Genomic DNA, 12,281 nt, shown 5'->3' with positions numbered 1-12,281 from the left:
CTATTTTAAGAAATGACACCCGAATGACGCCAAAGCATGTCGGATGCGATCATACCAGCACTAAAGCACCGGATCCCATCAGAACTCCAAAGTTAAGCGTGCTTGGGCGAGAGTAGTACTAGGATGGGTGACCTCCTGGGAAGTCCTCGTGTTGCATCCCTCCTTTTTGTCTCTCTCTCCCCCCTTTTGACTCGCGCCGCTGCGTCCATCGTGTTGTGTCGCCCCTTGGGCGGCGAAGCTGGGGAGAATCGGATGTAACATTTTCTGTAGATGTCCGTGGATATATCATTTGCCTGATTCCGAGTCCGTATGAGAAAGTTACGCCTATTTTAAGAAATGACACCCGAATGACGCCAAAGCATGTCGGATGCGATCATACCAGCACTAAAGCACCGGATCCCATCAGAACTCCGAAGTTAAGCGTGCTTGGGCGAGAGTAGTACTAGGATGGGTGACCTCCTAGGAAGTCCTCGTGTTGCATCCCTCCTTTTTGTCTCTCTCTCCCCCCTTTTGACTCGCGCCGCTGCGTCCATCGTGTTGTGTCGCCCCTTGGGCGGCGAAGCTGGGGAGAATCGGATGTAACATTTTCTGTAGATGTCCGTGGATATATCATTTGCCTGATTCCGAGTCCGTATGAGAAAGTTACGCCTATTTTAAGAAATGACACCCGAATGACGCCAAAGCATGTCGGATGCGATCATACCAGCACTAAAGCACCGGATCCCATCAGAACTCCGAAGTTAAGCGTGCTTGGGCGAGAGTAGTACTAGGATGGGTGACCTCCTGGGAAGTCCTCGTGTTGCATCCCTCCTTTTTGTCTCTCTCTCCCCCCTTTTGACTCGCGCCGCTGCGTCCATCGTGTTGTGTCGCCCCTTGGGCGGCGAAGCTGGGGAGAATCGGATGTAACATTTTCTGTAGATGTCCGTGGATATATCATTTGCCTGATTCCGAGTCCGTATGAGAAAGTTACGCCTATTTTAAGAAATGACACCCGAATGACGCCAAAGCATGTCGGATGCGATCATACCAGCACTAAAGCACCGGATCCCATCAGAACTCCGAAGTTAAGCGTGCTTGGGCGAGAGTAGTACTAGGATGGGTGACCTCCTGGGAAGTCCTCGTGTTGCATCCCTCCTTTTTGTCTCTCTCTCCCCCTTTTGACTCGCGCCGCTGCGTCCATCGTGTTGTGTCGCCCCTTGGGCGGCGAAGCTGGGGAGAATCGGATGTAACATTTTCTGTAGATGTCCGTGGATATATCATTTGCCTGATTCCGAGTCCGTATGAGAAAGTTACGCCTATTTTAAGAAATGACACCCGAATGACGCCAAAGCATGTCGGATGCGATCATACCAGCACTAAAGCACCGGATCCCATCAGAACTCCGAAGTTAAGCGTGCTTGGGCGAGAGTAGTACTAGGATGGGTGACCTCCTAGGAAGTCCTCGTGTTGCATCCCTCCTTTTTGTCTCTCTCTCCCCCCTTTTGACTCGCGCCGCTGCGTCCATCGTGTTGTGTCGCCCCTTGGGCGGCGAAGCTGGGGAGAATCGGATGTAACATTTTCTGTAGATGTCCGTGGATATATCATTTGCCTGATTCCGAGTCCGTATGAGAAAGTTACGCCTATTTTAAGAAATGACACCCGAATGACGCCAAAGCATGTCGGATGCGATCATACCAGCACTAAAGCACCGGATCCCATCAGAACTCCGAAGTTAAGCGTGCTTGGGTGAGAGTAGTACTAGGATGGGTGACCTCCTGGGAAGTCCTCGTGTTGCATCCCTCCTTTTTGTCTCTCTCTCCCCCCTTTTGACTCGCGCCGCTGCGTCCATCGTGTTGTGTCGCCCCTTGGGCGGCGAAGCTGGGGAGAATCGGATGTAACATTTTCTGTAGATGTCCGTGGATATATCATTTGCCTGATTCCGAGTCCGTATGAGAAAGTTACGCCTATTTTAAGAAATGACACCCGAATGACGCCAAAGCATGTCGGATGCGATCATACCAGCACTAAAGCACCGGATCCCATCAGAACTCCGAAGTTAAGCGTGCTTGGGCGAGAGTAGTACTAGGATGGTGAAGTCCTCGTGTTGCATCCCTCCTTTTTGTCTCTCTCTCCCCCCTTTTGACTCGCGCCGCTGCGTCCATCGTGTTGTGTCGCCCCTTGGGCGGCGAAGCTGGGGAGAATCGGATGTAACATTTTCTGTAGATGTCCGTGGATATATCATTTGCCTGATTCCGAGTCCGTATGAGAAAGTTACGCCTATTTTAAGAAATGACACCCGAATGACGCCAAAGCATGTCGGATGCGATCATACCAGCACTAAAGCACCGGATCCCATCAGAACTCCGAAGTTAAGCGTGCTTGGGCGAGAGTAGTACTAGGATGGGTGACCTCCTGGGAAGTCCTCGTGTTGCATCCCTCCTTTTTGTCTCTCTCTCCCCCCTTTTGACTCGCGCCGCTGCGTCCATCGTGTTGTGTCGCCCCTTGGGCGGCGAAGCTGGGGAGAATCGGATGTAACATTTTCTGTAGATGTCCGTGGATATATCATTTGCCTGATTCCGAGTCCGTATGAGAAAGTTACGCCTATTTTAAGAAATGACACCCGAATGACGCCAAAACATGTCGGATGCGATCATACCAGCACTAAAGCACCGGATCACATCAGAACTCCGAAGTTAAGCGTGCTTGGGTGAGAGTAGTACTAGGATGGGTGACCTCCTGGGAAGTCCTCGTGTTGCATCCCTCCTTTTTGTCTCTCTCTCCCCCCTTTTGACTCGCGCCGCTGCGTCCATCGTGTTGTGTCGCCCCTTGGGCGGCGAAGCTGGGGAGAATCGGATGTAACATTTTCTGTAGATGTCCGTGGATATATCATTTGCCTGATTCCGAGTCCGTATGAGAAAGTTACGCCTATTTTAAGAAATGACACCCGAATGACGCCAAAGCATGTCGGATGCGATCATACCAGCACTAAAGCACCGGATCCCATCAGAACTCCAAAGTTAAGCGTGCTTGGGCGAGAGTAGTACTAGGATGGGTGACCTCCTGGGAAGTCCTCGTGTTGCATCCCTCCTTTTTGTCTCTCTCTCCCCCCTTTTGACTCGCGCCGCTGCGTCCATCGTGTTGTGTCGCCCCTTGGGCGGCGAAGCTGGGGAGAATCGGATGTAACATTTTCTGTAGATGTCCGTGGATATATCATTTGCCTGATTCCGAGTCCGTATGAGAAAGTTACGCCTATTTTAAGAAATGACACCCGAATGACGCCAAAGCATGTCGGATGCGATCATACCAGCACTAAAGCACCGGATCCCATCAGAACTCCGAAGTTAAGCGTGCTTGGGCGAGAGTAGTACTAGGATGGGTGACCTCCTAGGAAGTCCTCGTGTTGCATCCCTCCTTTTTGTCTCTCTCTCCCCCCTTTTGACTCGCGCCGCTGCGTCCATCGTGTTGTGTCGCCCCTTGGGCGGCGAAGCTGGGGAGAATCGGATGTAACATTTTCTGTAGATGTCCGTGGATATATCATTTGCCTGATTCCGAGTCCGTATGAGAAAGTTACGCCTATTTTAAGAAATGACACCCGAATGACGCCAAAGCATGTCGGATGCGATCATACCAGCACTAAAGCACCGGATCCCATCAGAACTCCGAAGTTAAGCGTGCTTGGGCGAGAGTAGTACTAGGATGGGTGACCTCCTGGGAAGTCCTCGTGTTGCATCCCTCCTTTTTGTCTCTCTCTCCCCCCTTTTGACTCGCGCCGCTGCGTCCATCGTGTTGTGTCGCCCCTTGGGCGGTGAAGCTGGGGAGAATCGGATGTAACATTTTCTGTAGATGTCCGTGGATATATCATTTGCCTGATTCCGAGTCCGTATGAGAAAGTTACGCCTATTTTAAGAAATGACACCCGAATGACGCCAAAGCATGTCGGATGCGATCATACCAGCACTAAAGCACCGGATCCCATCAGAACTCCGAAGTTAAGCGTGCTTGGGCGAGAGTAGTACTAGGATGGGTGACCTCCTGGGAAGTCCTCGTGTTGCATCCCTCCTTTTTGTCTCTCTCTCCCCCCTTTTGACTCGCGCCGCTGCGTCCATCGTGTTGTGTCGCCCCTTGGGCGGCGAAGCTGGGGAGAATCGGATGTAACATTTTCTGTAGATGTCCGTGGATATATCATTTGCCTGATTCCGAGTCCGTATGAGAAAGTTACGCCTATTTTAAGAAATGACACCCGAATGACGCCAAAGCATGTCGGATGCGATCATACCAGCACTAAAGCACCGGATCCCATCAGAACTCCGAAGTTAAGCGTGTTTGGGCGAGAGTAGTACTAGGATGGGTGACCTCCTAGGAAGTCCTCGTGTTGCATCCCTCCTTTTTGTCTCTCTCTCCCCCCTTTTGACTCGCGCCGCTGCGTCCATCGTGTTGTGTCGCCCCTTGGGCGGCGAAGCTGGGGAGAATCGGATGTAACATTTTCTGTAGATGTCCGTGGATATATCATTTGCCTGATTCCGAGTCCGTATGAGAAAGTTACGCCTATTTTAAGAAATGACACCCGAATGACGCCAAAGCATGTCGGATGCGATCATACCAGCACTAAAGCACCGGATCCCATCAGAACTCCGAAGTTAAGCGTGCTTGGGCGAGAGTAGTACTAGGATGGGTGACCTCCTGGGAAGTCCTCGTGTTGCATCCCTCCTTTTTGTCTCTCTCTCCCCCCTTTTGACTCGCGCCGCTGCGTCCATCGTGTTGTGTCGCCCCTTGGGCGGCGAAGCTGGGGAGAATCGGATGTAACATTTTCTGTAGATGTCCGTGGATATATCATTTGCCTGATTCCGAGTCCGTATGAGAAAGTTACGCCTATTTTAAGAAATGACACCCGAATGACGCCAAAGCATGTCGGATGCGATCATACCAGCACTAAAGCACCGGATCCCATCAGAACTCCGAAGTTAAGCGTGCTTGGGCGAGAGTAGTACTAGGATGGTGAAGTCCTCGTGTTGCATCCCTCCTTTTTGTCTCTCTCTCCCCCCTTTTGACTCGCGCCGCTGCGTCCATCGTGTTGTGTCGCCCCTTGGGCGGCGAAGCTGGGGAGAATCGGATGTAACATTTTCTGTAGATGTCCGTGGATATATCATTTGCCTGATTCCGAGTCCGTATGAGAAAGTTACGCCTATTTTAAGAAATGACACCCGAATGACGCCAAAGCATGTCGGATGCGATCATACCAGCACTAAAGCACCGGATCCCATCAGAACTCCGAAGTTAAGCGTGCTTGGGCGAGAGTAGTACTAGGATGGGTGACCTCCTGGGAAGTCCTCGTGTTGCATCCCTCCTTTTTGTCTCTCTCTCCCCCCTTTTGACTCGCGCCGCTGCGTCCATCGTGTTGTGTCGCCCCTTGGGCGGCGAAGCTGGGGAGAATCGGATGTAACATTTTCTGTAGATGTCCGTGGATATATCATTTGCCTGATTCCGAGTCCGTATGAGAAAGTTACGCCTATTTTAAGAAATGACACCCGAATGACGCCAAAACATGTCTGATGCGATCATACCAGCACTAAAGCACCGGATCACATCAGAACTCCGAAGTTAAGCGTGCTTGGGTGAGAGTAGTACTAGGATGGGTGACCTCCTGGGAAGTCCTCGTGTTGCATCCCTCCTTTTTGTCTCTCTCTCCCCCCTTTTGACTCGCGCCGCTGCGTCTATCGTGTTGTGTCGCCCCTTGGGCGGCGAAGCTGGGGAGAATCGGATGTAACATTTTCTGTAGATGTCCGTGGATATATCATTTGCCTGATTCCGAGTCCGTATGAGAAAGTTACGCCTATTTTAAGAAATGACACCCGAATGACGCCAAAGCATGTCGGATGCGATCATACCAGCACTAAAGCACCGGATCCCATCAGAACTCCGAAGTTAAGCGTGCTTGGGCGAGAGTAGTACTAGGATGGGTGACCTCCTAGGAAGTCCTCGTGTTGCATCCCTCCTTTTTGTCTCTCTCTCCCCCCTTTTGACTCGCGCCGCTGCGTCCATCGTGTTGTGTCGCCCCTTGGGCGGCGAAGCTGGGGAGAATCGGATGTAACATTTTCTGTAGATGTCCGTGGATATATCATTTGCCTGATTCCGAGTCCGTATGAGAAAGTTACGCCTATTTTAAGAAATGACACCCGAATGACGCCAAAGCATGTCGGATGCGATCATACCAGCACTAAAGCACCGGATCCCATCAGAACTCCGAAGTTAAGCGTGCTTGGGCGAGAGTAGTACTAGGATGGTGAAGTCCTCGTGTTGCATCCCTCCTTTTTGTCTCTCTCTCCCCCCTTTTGACTCGCGCCGCTGCGTCCATCGTGTTGTGTCGCCCCTTGGGCGGCGAAGCTGGGGAGAATCGGATGTAACATTTTCTGTAGATGTCCGTGGATATATCATTTGCCTGATTCCGAGTCCGTATGAGAAAGTTACGCCTATTTTAAGAAATGACACCCGAATGACGCCAAAACATGTCGGATGCGATCATACCAGCACTAAAGCACCGGATCACATCAGAACTCCGAAGTTAAGCGTGCTTGGGTGAGAGTAGTACTAGGATGGGTGACCTCCTGGGAAGTCCTCGTGTTGCATCCCTCCTTTTTGTCTCTCTCTCCCCCCTTTTGACTCGCGCCGCTGCGTCCATCGTGTTGTGTCGCCCCTTGGGCGGCGAAGCTGGGGAGAATCGGATGTAACATTTTCTGTAGATGTCCGTGGATATATCATTTGCCTGATTCCGAGTCCGTATGAGAAAGTTACGCCTATTTTAAGAAATGACACCCGAATGACGCCAAAGCATGTCGGATGCGATCATACCAGCACTAAAGCACCGGATCCCATCAGAACTCCGAAGTTAAGCGTGCTTGGGCGAGAGTAGTACTAGGATGGGTGACCTCCTAGGAAGTCCTCGTGTTGCATCCCTCCTTTTTGTCTCTCTCTCCCCCCTTTTGACTCGCGCCGCTGCGTCCATCGTGTTGTGTCGCCCCTTGGGCGGCGAAGCTGGGGAGAATCGGATGTAACATTTTCTGTAGATGTCCGTGGATATATCATTTGCCTGATTCCGAGTCCGTATGAGAAAGTTACGCCTATTTTAAGAAATGACACCCGAATGACGCCAAAGCATGTCGGATGCGATCATACCAGCACTAAAGCACCGGATCCCATCAGAACTCCGAAGTTAAGCGTGCTTGGGCGAGAGTAGTACTAGGATGGGTGACCTCCTGGGAAGTCCTCGTGTTGCATCCCTCCTTTTTGTCTCTCTCTCCCCCCTTTTGACTCGCGCCGCTGCGTCCATCGTGTTGTGTCGCCCCTTGGGCGGCGAAGCTGGGGAGAATCGGATGTAACATTTTCTGTAGATGTCCGTGGATATATCATTTGCCTGATTCCGAGTCCGTATGAGAAAGTTACGCCTATTTTAAGAAATGACACCCGAATGACGCCAAAACATGTCTGATGCGATCATACCAGCACTAAAGCACCGGATCACATCAGAACTCCGAAGTTAAGCGTGCTTGGGTGAGAGTAGTACTAGGATGGGTGACCTCCTGGGAAGTCCTCGTGTTGCATCCCTCCTTTTTGTCTCTCTCTCCCCCCTTTTGACTCGCGCCGCTGCGTCTATCGTGTTGTGTCGCCCCTTGGGCGGCGAAGCTGGGGAGAATCGGATGTAACATTTTCTGTAGATGTCCGTGGATATATCATTTGCCTGATTCCGAGTCCGTATGAGAAAGTTACGCCTATTTTAAGAAATGACACCCGAATGACGCCAAAGCATGTCGGATGCGATCATACCAGCACTAAAGCACCGGATCCCATCAGAACTCCGAAGTTAAGCGTGCTTGGGCGAGAGTAGTACTAGGATGGGTGACCTCCTAGGAAGTCCTCGTGTTGCATCCCTCCTTTTTGTCTCTCTCTCCCCCCTTTTGACTCGCGCCGCTGCGTCCATCGTGTTGTGTCGCCCCTTGGGCGGCGAAGCTGGGGAGAATCGGATGTAACATTTTCTGTAGATGTCCGTGGATATATCATTTGCCTGATTCCGAGTCCGTATGAGAAAGTTACGCCTATTTTAAGAAATGACACCCGAATGACGCCAAAGCATGTCGGATGCGATCATACCAGCACTAAAGCACCGGATCCCATCAGAACTCCGAAGTTAAGCGTGCTTGGGCGAGAGTAGTACTAGGATGGTGAAGTCCTCGTGTTGCATCCCTCCTTTTTGTCTCTCTCTCCCCCCTTTTGACTCGCGCCGCTGCGTCCATCGTGTTGTGTCGCCCCTTGGGCGGCGAAGCTGGGGAGAATCGGATGTAACATTTTCTGTAGATGTCCGTGGATATATCATTTGCCTGATTCCGAGTCCGTATGAGAAAGTTACGCCTATTTTAAGAAATGACACCCGAATGACGCCAAAACATGTCGGATGCGATCATACCAGCACTAAAGCACCGGATCACATCAGAACTCCGAAGTTAAGCGTGCTTGGGTGAGAGTAGTACTAGGATGGGTGACCTCCTGGGAAGTCCTCGTGTTGCATCCCTCCTTTTTGTCTCTCTCTCCCCCCTTTTGACTCGCGCCGCTGCGTCCATCGTGTTGTGTCGCCCCTTGGGCGGCGAAGCTGGGGAGAATCGGATGTAACATTTTCTGTAGATGTCCGTGGATATATCATTTGCCTGATTCCGAGTCCGTATGAGAAAGTTACGCCTATTTTAAGAAATGACACCCGAATGACGCCAAAGCATGTCGGATGCGATCATACCAGCACTAAAGCACCGGATCCCATCAGAACTCCGAAGTTAAGCGTGCTTGGGCGAGAGTAGTACTAGGATGGGTGACCTCCTAGGAAGTCCTCGTGTTGCATCCCTCCTTTTTGTCTCTCTCTCCCCCCTTTTGACTCGCGCCGCTGCGTCCATCGTGTTGTGTCGCCCCTTGGGCGGCGAAGCTGGGGAGAATCGGATGTAACATTTTCTGTAGATGTCCGTGGATATATCATTTGCCTGATTCCGAGTCCGTATGAGAAAGTTACGCCTATTTTAAGAAATGACACCCGAATGACGCCAAAGCATGTCGGATGCGATCATACCAGCACTAAAGCACCGGATCCCATCAGAACTCCGAAGTTAAGCGTGCTTGGGCGAGAGTAGTACTAGGATGGTGAAGTCCTCGTGTTGCATCCCTCCTTTTTGTCTCTCTCTCCCCCCTTTGGACTCGCGCCGCTGCGTCCATCGTGTTGTGTGTTGTGTCTCCCCTTGGGCGGCGAAGCTGGGGAGAATCGGATGTAACATTTTCTGTAGATGTCCGTGGATATATCATTTGCCTGATTCCGAGTCCGTATAAGAAAGTTACGCCTATTTTAAGAAATGACACCCGAATGACGCCAAAGCATGTCGGATGCGATCATACCAGCACTAAAGCACCGGATCCCATCAGAACTCCGAAGTTAAGCGTGCTAGGGCGAGAGTAGTACTAGGATGGGTGACCTCCTGGGAAGTCCTCGTGTTGCATCCCTCCTTTTTGTCTCTCTCTCCCCCCTTTTGACTCGCGCCGCTGCGTCCATCGTGTTGTGTCGCCCCTTGGGCGGCGAAGCTGGGGAGAATCGGATGTAACATTTTCTGTAGATGTCCGTGGATATATCATTTGCCTGATTCCGAGTCCGTATGAGAAAGTTACGCCTATTTTAAGAAATGACACCCGAATGACGCCAAAGCATGTCGGATGCGATCATACCAGCACTAAAGCACCTGATCCCATCAGAACTCCGAAGTTAAGCGTGCTTGGGCGAGAGTAGTACTAGGATGGGTGACCTCCTGGGAAGTCCTCGTGTTGCATCCCTCCTTTTTGTCTCTCTCTCCCCCATTTTCTGTAGATGTCCGTGGATATATCATTTGCCTGATTCCGAGTCCGTATGAGAAAGTTACGCCTATTTTAAGAAATGACACCCGAATGACGCCAAAGCATGTCGGATGCGATCATACCAGCACTAAAGCACCCTCCCCCATTTTCTGTAGATGTCCGTGGATATATCATTTGCCTGATTCCGAGTCCGTATGAGAAAGTTACGCCTATTTTAAGAAATGACACCCGAATGACGCCAAAGCATGTCGGATGCGATCATACCAGCACTAAAGCACCGGATCCCATCAGAACTCCGAAGTTAAGCGTGCCTTGGCGAGAGTAGTACTAGGATGGGTGACCTCCTGGGAAGTCCTCGTGTTGCATCCCTCCTTTTTGTCTCTCTCTCCCCCCTTTTGACTCGCGCCGCTGCGTCCATCGTGTTGTGTCGCCCCTTGGGCGGCGAAGCTGGGGAGAATCGGATTTACATTTTCTGTAGATGTCCGTGGATATATCATTTGCCTGATTCCGAGTCCGTATGAGAAAGTTACGCCTATTTTAAGAAATGACACCCGAATGACGCCAAAGCATGCCGGATGCGATCATACCAGCACTAAAGCACCGGATCCCATCAGAACTCCGAAGTTAAGCGTGCTTGGGCGAGAGTAGTACTAGGATGGGTGACCTCCTGGGAAGTCCTCGTGTTGCATCCCTCCTTTTTGTCTCTCTCTCCCCCTTTTGACTCGCGCCGCTGCGTCCATCGTGTTGTGTCGCCCCTTGGGCGGCGAAGCTGGGGAGAATCGGATGTAACATTTTCTGTAGATGTCCGTGGATATATCATTTGCCTGATTCCGAGTCCGTATGAGAAAGTTACGCCTATTTTAAGAAATGACACCCGAATGACGCCAAAGCATGTCGGATGCGATCATACCAGCACTAAAGCACCGGATCCCATCAGAACTCCGAAGTTAAGCGTGCTTGGGCGAGAGTAGTACTAGGATGGTGAAGTCCTCGTGTTGCATCCCTCCTTTTTGTCTCTCTCTCCCCCCTTTTGACTCGCGCCGCTGCGTCCATCGTGTTGTGTCGCCCCTTGGGCGGCGAAGCTGGGGAGAATCGGATGTAACATTTTCTGTAGATGTCCGTGGATATATCATTTGCCTGATTCCGAGTCCGTATGAGAAAGTTACGCCTATTTTAAGAAATGACACCCGAATGACGCCAAAGCATGTCGGATGCGATCATACCAGCACTAAAGCACCGGATCCCATCAGAACTCCGAAGTTAAGCGTGCTTGGGCGAGAGTAGTACTAGGATGGTGAAGTCCTCGTGTTGCATCCCTCCTTTTTGTCTCTCTCTCCCCCCTTTTGACTCGCGCCGCTGCGTCCATCGTGTTGTGTCGCCCCTTGGGCGGCGAAGCTGGGGAGAATCGGATGTAACATTTTCTGTAGATGTCCGTGGATATATCATTTGCCTGATTCCGAGTCCGTATGAGAAAGTTACGCCTATTTTAAGAAATGACACCCGAATGACGCCAAAGCATGTCGGATGCGATCATACCAGCACTAAAGCACCGGATCCCATCAGAACTCCGAAGTTAAGCGTGCTTGGGCGAGAGTAGTACTAGGATGGGTGACCTCCTTGGAAGTCCTCGTGTTGCATCCCTCCTTTTTGTCTCTCTCTCCCCCCTTTTGACTCGCGCCGCTGCGTCCATCGTGTTGTGTCGCCCCTTGGGCGGCGAAGCTGGGGAGAATCGGATGTAACATTTTCTGTAGATGTCCGTGGATATATCATTTGCCTGATTCCGAGTCCGTATGAGAAAGTTACGCCTATTTTAAGAAATGACACCCGAATGACGCCAAAGCATGTCGGATGCGATCATACCAGCACTAAAGCACCGGATCCCATCAGAACTCCGAAGTTAAGCGTGCTTGGGCGAGAGTAGTACTAGGATGGGTGACCTCCTGGGAAGTCCTCGTGTTGCATCCCTCCTTTTTGTCTCTCTCTCCCCCCTTTTGACTCGCGCCGCTGCGTCCATCGTGTTGTGTCGCCCTTTGGGCGGCGAAGCTGGGGAGAATCGGATGTAACATTTTCTGTAGATGTCCGTGGATATATCATTTGCCTGATTCCGAGTCCGTATGAGAAAGTTACGCCTATTTTAAGAAATGACACCCGAATGACGCCAAAGCATGTCGGATGCGATCATACCAGCACTAAAGCACCGGATCCCATCAGAACTCCGAAGTTAAGCGTGCTAGGGCGAGAGTAGTACTAGGATGGTGAAGTCCTCGTGTTGCATCCCTCCTTTTTGTCTCTCTCTCCCCCCTTTTGACTCGCGCCGCTGCGTCCATCGTGTTGTGTCGCCCCTTGGGCGGCGAAGCTGGGGAGAATCGGATGTAACATTTTCTGTAGATGTCCGTGGATATATCATTTGCCTGATTCCGAGTCCGTAT

The 12,281-nt window shown here is 51.3% G+C and overlaps 30 non-coding genes and 8 pseudogenes across 30 annotated transcripts; all 38 read left to right on the top strand.

Annotated features, from left to right (window-relative positions):
* The first annotated feature begins 41 nt into the window (after nucleotides 1-41).
* Nucleotides 42-160, top strand: LOC136354361 (5S ribosomal RNA). The gene has a single exon (XR_010738040.1). It is a non-coding gene; the product is annotated as a 5S ribosomal RNA (ribosomal RNA).
* Nucleotides 161-365: 205 nt separating this feature from the next.
* Nucleotides 366-484, top strand: LOC136354357 (5S ribosomal RNA). The gene has a single exon (XR_010738036.1). It is a non-coding gene; the product is annotated as a 5S ribosomal RNA (ribosomal RNA).
* Nucleotides 485-689: 205 nt separating this feature from the next.
* On the top strand, nucleotides 690-808 carry LOC136354348 (5S ribosomal RNA). Its single transcript, XR_010738027.1, has one exon. It is a non-coding gene; the product is annotated as a 5S ribosomal RNA (ribosomal RNA).
* Nucleotides 809-1,013: 205 nt separating this feature from the next.
* Nucleotides 1,014-1,132, top strand: LOC136354338 (5S ribosomal RNA). Its single transcript, XR_010738017.1, has one exon. It is a non-coding gene; the product is annotated as a 5S ribosomal RNA (ribosomal RNA).
* A 204-nt stretch (nucleotides 1,133-1,336) lies between these two features.
* Nucleotides 1,337-1,455, top strand: LOC136354356 (5S ribosomal RNA). The gene has a single exon (XR_010738035.1). It is a non-coding gene; the product is annotated as a 5S ribosomal RNA (ribosomal RNA).
* Nucleotides 1,456-1,660: 205 nt separating this feature from the next.
* LOC136354367 (5S ribosomal RNA) lies at nucleotides 1,661-1,779 on the top strand. The gene has a single exon (XR_010738046.1). It is a non-coding gene; the product is annotated as a 5S ribosomal RNA (ribosomal RNA).
* A 205-nt stretch (nucleotides 1,780-1,984) lies between these two features.
* On the top strand, nucleotides 1,985-2,092 carry LOC136354427 (5S ribosomal RNA; annotated as a pseudogene).
* Nucleotides 2,093-2,297: 205 nt separating this feature from the next.
* On the top strand, nucleotides 2,298-2,416 carry LOC136354327 (5S ribosomal RNA). The gene has a single exon (XR_010738006.1). It is a non-coding gene; the product is annotated as a 5S ribosomal RNA (ribosomal RNA).
* A 205-nt stretch (nucleotides 2,417-2,621) lies between these two features.
* On the top strand, nucleotides 2,622-2,740 carry LOC136354399 (5S ribosomal RNA). Its single transcript, XR_010738078.1, has one exon. It is a non-coding gene; the product is annotated as a 5S ribosomal RNA (ribosomal RNA).
* Nucleotides 2,741-2,945: 205 nt separating this feature from the next.
* LOC136354360 (5S ribosomal RNA) lies at nucleotides 2,946-3,064 on the top strand. Its single transcript, XR_010738039.1, has one exon. It is a non-coding gene; the product is annotated as a 5S ribosomal RNA (ribosomal RNA).
* Nucleotides 3,065-3,269: 205 nt separating this feature from the next.
* LOC136354355 (5S ribosomal RNA) lies at nucleotides 3,270-3,388 on the top strand. The gene has a single exon (XR_010738034.1). It is a non-coding gene; the product is annotated as a 5S ribosomal RNA (ribosomal RNA).
* A 205-nt stretch (nucleotides 3,389-3,593) lies between these two features.
* Nucleotides 3,594-3,712, top strand: LOC136354316 (5S ribosomal RNA). Its single transcript, XR_010737995.1, has one exon. It is a non-coding gene; the product is annotated as a 5S ribosomal RNA (ribosomal RNA).
* Nucleotides 3,713-3,917: 205 nt separating this feature from the next.
* Nucleotides 3,918-4,036, top strand: LOC136354305 (5S ribosomal RNA). The gene has a single exon (XR_010737984.1). It is a non-coding gene; the product is annotated as a 5S ribosomal RNA (ribosomal RNA).
* Nucleotides 4,037-4,241: 205 nt separating this feature from the next.
* On the top strand, nucleotides 4,242-4,360 carry LOC136354390 (5S ribosomal RNA). Its single transcript, XR_010738069.1, has one exon. It is a non-coding gene; the product is annotated as a 5S ribosomal RNA (ribosomal RNA).
* Nucleotides 4,361-4,565: 205 nt separating this feature from the next.
* Nucleotides 4,566-4,684, top strand: LOC136354294 (5S ribosomal RNA). Its single transcript, XR_010737973.1, has one exon. It is a non-coding gene; the product is annotated as a 5S ribosomal RNA (ribosomal RNA).
* Nucleotides 4,685-4,889: 205 nt separating this feature from the next.
* LOC136354426 (5S ribosomal RNA) lies at nucleotides 4,890-4,997 on the top strand (annotated as a pseudogene).
* Nucleotides 4,998-5,202: 205 nt separating this feature from the next.
* LOC136354283 (5S ribosomal RNA) lies at nucleotides 5,203-5,321 on the top strand. The gene has a single exon (XR_010737962.1). It is a non-coding gene; the product is annotated as a 5S ribosomal RNA (ribosomal RNA).
* A 205-nt stretch (nucleotides 5,322-5,526) lies between these two features.
* LOC136354409 (5S ribosomal RNA) lies at nucleotides 5,527-5,645 on the top strand. Its single transcript, XR_010738088.1, has one exon. It is a non-coding gene; the product is annotated as a 5S ribosomal RNA (ribosomal RNA).
* Nucleotides 5,646-5,850: 205 nt separating this feature from the next.
* Nucleotides 5,851-5,969, top strand: LOC136354354 (5S ribosomal RNA). Its single transcript, XR_010738033.1, has one exon. It is a non-coding gene; the product is annotated as a 5S ribosomal RNA (ribosomal RNA).
* Nucleotides 5,970-6,174: 205 nt separating this feature from the next.
* On the top strand, nucleotides 6,175-6,282 carry LOC136354425 (5S ribosomal RNA; annotated as a pseudogene).
* Nucleotides 6,283-6,487: 205 nt separating this feature from the next.
* LOC136354398 (5S ribosomal RNA) lies at nucleotides 6,488-6,606 on the top strand. Its single transcript, XR_010738077.1, has one exon. It is a non-coding gene; the product is annotated as a 5S ribosomal RNA (ribosomal RNA).
* Nucleotides 6,607-6,811: 205 nt separating this feature from the next.
* LOC136354353 (5S ribosomal RNA) lies at nucleotides 6,812-6,930 on the top strand. The gene has a single exon (XR_010738032.1). It is a non-coding gene; the product is annotated as a 5S ribosomal RNA (ribosomal RNA).
* Nucleotides 6,931-7,135: 205 nt separating this feature from the next.
* Nucleotides 7,136-7,254, top strand: LOC136354272 (5S ribosomal RNA). The gene has a single exon (XR_010737951.1). It is a non-coding gene; the product is annotated as a 5S ribosomal RNA (ribosomal RNA).
* A 205-nt stretch (nucleotides 7,255-7,459) lies between these two features.
* Nucleotides 7,460-7,578, top strand: LOC136354407 (5S ribosomal RNA). The gene has a single exon (XR_010738086.1). It is a non-coding gene; the product is annotated as a 5S ribosomal RNA (ribosomal RNA).
* Nucleotides 7,579-7,783: 205 nt separating this feature from the next.
* On the top strand, nucleotides 7,784-7,902 carry LOC136354352 (5S ribosomal RNA). The gene has a single exon (XR_010738031.1). It is a non-coding gene; the product is annotated as a 5S ribosomal RNA (ribosomal RNA).
* Nucleotides 7,903-8,107: 205 nt separating this feature from the next.
* Nucleotides 8,108-8,215, top strand: LOC136354424 (5S ribosomal RNA; annotated as a pseudogene).
* A 205-nt stretch (nucleotides 8,216-8,420) lies between these two features.
* LOC136354397 (5S ribosomal RNA) lies at nucleotides 8,421-8,539 on the top strand. Its single transcript, XR_010738076.1, has one exon. It is a non-coding gene; the product is annotated as a 5S ribosomal RNA (ribosomal RNA).
* Nucleotides 8,540-8,744: 205 nt separating this feature from the next.
* Nucleotides 8,745-8,863, top strand: LOC136354351 (5S ribosomal RNA). Its single transcript, XR_010738030.1, has one exon. It is a non-coding gene; the product is annotated as a 5S ribosomal RNA (ribosomal RNA).
* Nucleotides 8,864-9,068: 205 nt separating this feature from the next.
* Nucleotides 9,069-9,176, top strand: LOC136354423 (5S ribosomal RNA; annotated as a pseudogene).
* A 212-nt stretch (nucleotides 9,177-9,388) lies between these two features.
* On the top strand, nucleotides 9,389-9,507 carry LOC136354339 (5S ribosomal RNA). Its single transcript, XR_010738018.1, has one exon. It is a non-coding gene; the product is annotated as a 5S ribosomal RNA (ribosomal RNA).
* Nucleotides 9,508-9,712: 205 nt separating this feature from the next.
* On the top strand, nucleotides 9,713-9,831 carry LOC136354385 (5S ribosomal RNA). Its single transcript, XR_010738064.1, has one exon. It is a non-coding gene; the product is annotated as a 5S ribosomal RNA (ribosomal RNA).
* Nucleotides 9,832-10,102: 271 nt separating this feature from the next.
* Nucleotides 10,103-10,221, top strand: LOC136354403 (5S ribosomal RNA). The gene has a single exon (XR_010738082.1). It is a non-coding gene; the product is annotated as a 5S ribosomal RNA (ribosomal RNA).
* A 204-nt stretch (nucleotides 10,222-10,425) lies between these two features.
* On the top strand, nucleotides 10,426-10,544 carry LOC136354261 (5S ribosomal RNA). The gene has a single exon (XR_010737940.1). It is a non-coding gene; the product is annotated as a 5S ribosomal RNA (ribosomal RNA).
* A 204-nt stretch (nucleotides 10,545-10,748) lies between these two features.
* Nucleotides 10,749-10,856, top strand: LOC136354422 (5S ribosomal RNA; annotated as a pseudogene).
* Nucleotides 10,857-11,061: 205 nt separating this feature from the next.
* LOC136354421 (5S ribosomal RNA) lies at nucleotides 11,062-11,169 on the top strand (annotated as a pseudogene).
* Nucleotides 11,170-11,374: 205 nt separating this feature from the next.
* LOC136354359 (5S ribosomal RNA) lies at nucleotides 11,375-11,493 on the top strand. The gene has a single exon (XR_010738038.1). It is a non-coding gene; the product is annotated as a 5S ribosomal RNA (ribosomal RNA).
* Nucleotides 11,494-11,698: 205 nt separating this feature from the next.
* On the top strand, nucleotides 11,699-11,817 carry LOC136354491 (5S ribosomal RNA). Its single transcript, XR_010738123.1, has one exon. It is a non-coding gene; the product is annotated as a 5S ribosomal RNA (ribosomal RNA).
* A 205-nt stretch (nucleotides 11,818-12,022) lies between these two features.
* Nucleotides 12,023-12,130, top strand: LOC136354436 (5S ribosomal RNA; annotated as a pseudogene).
* The last annotated feature ends 151 nt before the right edge of the window (nucleotides 12,131-12,281 follow it).

The sequence above is a fragment of the Oryza sativa genome, chromosome 11, assembly GCF_034140825.1.
Source record: "Oryza sativa Japonica Group chromosome 11, ASM3414082v1".
Taxonomy (NCBI): domain Eukaryota; kingdom Viridiplantae; phylum Streptophyta; class Magnoliopsida; order Poales; family Poaceae; genus Oryza; species Oryza sativa.
This window is presented reverse-complemented; position numbering and strand designations above follow the sequence as displayed.